Source organism: Neofelis nebulosa, chromosome X (genome assembly GCF_028018385.1).
Source record: "Neofelis nebulosa isolate mNeoNeb1 chromosome X, mNeoNeb1.pri, whole genome shotgun sequence".
Taxonomy (NCBI): domain Eukaryota; kingdom Metazoa; phylum Chordata; class Mammalia; order Carnivora; family Felidae; genus Neofelis; species Neofelis nebulosa.
In genome coordinates, this window is record NC_080800.1 from 39,034,926 (window position 1) to 39,039,150 (window position 4,225).

A 4,225-nucleotide genomic window follows, 5' to 3' on the forward strand; every position below is an offset into this window, starting at 1 on the left:
TTGGAACTCTTTTCCTTCAATCTTTTTTTGTTTTTCTCTTTGTGCACTTCTCTCGCTGCACTCCTCCTGCCCTCATGCTTCCCAGACATCCCGGCCTGTGGTCAAAGGGGAAGCCCAAGCCCAACAGACCATTCTCCTGGGGTTAGGGGTTCCCCGTACTGCAGTCATGACACAGTGAGGGAAAGTTCTTCATAATTAGACCCCTTGTGGGCCTGTGACGGGAAGAGACTGGGCGTCTGTGGGAGTCAGGTCCCCCAGGTCTCTCTCTCTCTCTCTGCGTGTCGACCCCCACAAGTCCAGGACCAGGGACAAGTTCAGGCCGCCTGAACGCTGAATCACAGCAACGCACGCCCGTGCCTCCTTAAATCTTTTAGACCCTGTAGGAAAAAGCCAAGCAATGAAAGGTTATAAGCTATGTTTATGGTAGAGAGACGGCACTGGAACACTCTGAGACAATGCGCCCGTGGATTTACGGAAGCGGAGAAGTGGCAAATCAGCTGACAGGGCCAGACGTTTCGTAGAAGACCCTGAAATGAAGACTTGCCAAAGATGATCTGGGCCAACGTGCCATCTCCAGGTAGGATCACATTTGTTCCACCCGACTCTGTCCACTGTAGAAGATCTTCAGAGAGATGGTGAGATGACGGTCTTTCTTACTCTCCAGGTCTGCACGGAGACAGAAACGGGGAGCTAACGGTTATTTTTGTAACCGAGATTGTATAAGTGGTGACTATGAGGTAGGCCAGATCAACATTCAATCTCTAACAGATTGTTTTTCTTCCTGTCTCGCCCATCCAGCACTGGAATTCAGGAAGCAGACACCTGCTTCATGTTTAAAAATATATATATTATGTCTGGGCTGATGAGAAAATGTCCTAGGAGGAATTTCTGGAACTAGGACGCCATCATTTTGATGCCTCCTGGCTTGATCTGTCTATAGATCATCTTGGTTAGTTTTTTTTGTTTTTGTTTTTTTTTTACTACACTGTATATCCAACATTTATGTGGATATGACATATGATTTCTTGAGTGGAAAGTGTTTTCTAAATAAAATTAAGGAGGGGGGGCGGGTGGTGCCTGGGTGGCTCTGTCTTGATTTCAACTCAGGTTACGATCTCACAGTTTGTGGGTTCAAGACCCACATCGGGCTCTCTGCTGACAGTGTGGAGTCTGCTTGGGATTCTCTCTCTCTCTCCCTCTCTCTGTCTGCCCCTCCCTCCTCCTCTCTCTCTCTCTCTCTCTTTCTCTCTCTCTCTCTCCCTCTCAAAATCAATAAATAAACCAGAAAAAAATTAAGGCTGTATTTTATCATGACGTGGAAATATAGAGATTTGAGGTTGGACCCTGACTCTATCACCTAACATTTCTACCTTAGGACTTTGTCATCTCACTGACATGGATTTGATGCTCCCATGAGGGGCTAGAAGTAAAGGATGACAAGCGGCGGCTTCAGGTAGAATTAAAATCCTACCATTTGCACACGAAAGATGGACGGTCCCGGGTGCATTAATCAGGACTCTGCCAAAATAATTCTGTGTTCTAAACGACTCCAAAACTTGATGATTTATAACTATTCGCATTGATTCCTACCTGGCTCGGGGATCTGAAAATCTTCCAGATTTTCAGAACTAGCTACAGTTCTGAAACTAGTTCTGAACTAGCTATAGGTCAGCTGTGCTCAGCTCCAAGCTTTGACTCGGGTTCGGGTTCGCCCCCTGTTTCTCTGGGGCCAGCAGCTACCTGGGGCACACACACATATACACACACACACACACAAAGGAATGAGTGGAAATGCACAATACCTCTTAACGATGTCAGCTGGGAGCTGACACCCATTCACTTCTACCTACATTCCATTAGCCAAAGCGGGTCACATGGTTAAGGCCAAAGGCAATGGGTGAGGGATAATCTTTCCTTCCCAAGAGGCACTGCAAATCCCCATCGGCAAAGGGTGTGGATGTGTAATTCTGTTACAAGAAAGGAGTTAAGAATTAGGAATACAAATCCAATCTACTACCCCATTGGCCTTGATCATCTCGTTTATCTAAATTCAGGACAGCAGAGAGAGGTCTTCAGGTCCCAGAGATCTTTTATTTACCCCGATGCAGCCCCAAATAATTCCACATCAGGCTTCAGCTTCCTCAGTGAAATAGATTTCTTAGCTCTTCTCAAAAGTTCTCATACAAGAAATTTGACGGAAAACCGTAGAAATTTCCCACCGTGGCTGGCCCAGAAGGCCTGGCAGTGTCGGTGACTGCCAGAAATGCAAATCGCCAGACTCACATCAATAGAAATCAGGAGTTTCATCTCTAACTCAAAGTTGACCGAGTCCTCTTGAAATCTGATCTTTGTTCCTACGTGCGTAAAGATGCACATCCAAGTGTGAATTGGGAAAATCACCAAACTACCCTTCTCAGAAATGGCCAGAGCCCTATGGGATATTCTATTTCGGTTCCCATTTTGACGCTTAGAATTATGGGTTGCAGGGGAAATGTTGGCACAATCTGAACTCTAGCTGCACGCTCTATGAGAGGCCTCACGTCTGTAATTTTCTCTTTTGCATATAATCTGCCAAGACGCATAACCATAATGTAAACTTCCTTGATTTGAGTTTATAAACTGGATGTTTTTGACAAACTCTAAGACCTGTAGGGGAATCACTCTGTCATTAAAACTCGGTTTATTTAGTGAGCCATTAGTGAAATAAAGGGTGGGAGAGAAGCTTAGCTTGTATCTGTCTTCCAAGACTCAACCCAAGAAATACAATTCCCTTCAGATGGCAAGACTTTCCTTCCGTGGACAGTCACTCACCAAACCTGTGAGAAACCATCATGGGTTGGATTCAGGCTGAATGATGACCATGACTTCATCCAGCTGCCTCACTCACTGTCACACCAGATAGCTTCAGCTGAGTGAACTTCCTGGACAGAGAAGGGAAGAAAGGCTCGTACAAAGAAGCTACTGGCTGCGGACCGCCGTGATCCTCTCTCAACAGGGACACAGGCTTAGAACTACTCCTGAAAATAAAAGGGTTGTCTCCAAAGGTTGTGGAAATGATCTCAAGCATGAAATAAAGACTTGTTCAGAGCAGATACGGTTCTGTTTATGTGATTGCGATAATTAATATCCTCTCTGGAAGGCATTCCAGGGTGTTCTATTGGTGAAAATTGATTTTTTTTAATGTTACAAGATGAAGTTAGCGAAAAATAGCTTTCCCTTTCAAGAGGAAGTGGAAATTTTAAAAGGGATGTATGGAATCAAAATTGGTCTTTGCCCCAAAGGTGAGTTTTAACATTCTACATTACCAACAGTGGGCATTGCTGTAGGTGGCCATCATCCAGTTTACCAGAACTTCCTGGGAGAATTGTTCCCCTGGTTGGTTAGCTCCTTTAAAGGGTTCCTTCATTCGCATTTTAGAATCTTGAACTATGAAAGAAAGCTCATTATTTTAAATTTTATATAAATGTATTGGAATAATGCTCTTGACAGGCAGAGGACAGCAGAAAGAAATGTTTCTTTCCTTGATTATACCATGCTAGGGATCCTGTATTAACTATTTACTACTATGCAACAAATTACCCCTGCACTAAGCGTCTTAAGGCAACATTTACATTGACTATAATTCACATTTATTATTCATTAGGAACAGCAGCGTGTATTAGCCCACAGTTTCTGTGGATCAGGAATCTGGGCAGAGTGTAGCTGGATCCTCTGTCTTAGGACCTCTCACAAGGCTTGCTTGGGGAAGGTCTATGTCTGAGCTCGCTCAACGTGGTCGTCGGCAGAATTCGGGTCCTCAGAGGTGATTGGACCGAGACCCTCCCTGGCTGTTGACTGGAAGCCTCCTTCCGTCTCTTGCCAAATTGGCGTCTCCACGGGGTAGCTTTCATAAGCAAGAAAAGAAATCGTTCTTCTTGTAACTTAATCTCAGAAGTGACATCCCACCTCCTTTGCTGTATTCTGTGTACTAGGAGCAAGTCACTAGGTCCAGCCCTCGCTCAAGGATGCAAATACTAGCAGGTGGAGAGTATGATGGGGCTTTTAGAGGCTGCCTGACACAGAGCTTTTAGCATTTACTAAAACGTGGCTTAAGGTAAAGAAAAAGTCTCTATTTAGACAGACGCTAGAACTTGAAGACATAAATGTATGTCATCCCTATTGAACCAGACAAGTTACAAGGCTCTAGACATTCCAACAGTGATATATATCCTCACTGAAAATATTT

General features: G+C 44.5%; 1 long non-coding RNA gene across 1 annotated transcript; it reads right to left on the bottom strand.

Annotated features, from left to right (window-relative positions):
* Window positions 1–418: 418 nt before the first annotated feature.
* LOC131502256 (uncharacterized) lies at window positions 419–3,932 on the bottom strand. Its single transcript, XR_009256987.1, has 3 exons — window positions 2,812–3,932; window positions 1,803–1,967; window positions 419–666 (listed from the first exon to the last, which is right to left on the bottom strand). It is a non-coding gene; the product is annotated as an uncharacterized LOC131502256 (long non-coding RNA).
* Between the last annotated feature and the right edge of the window lie 293 nt (window positions 3,933–4,225).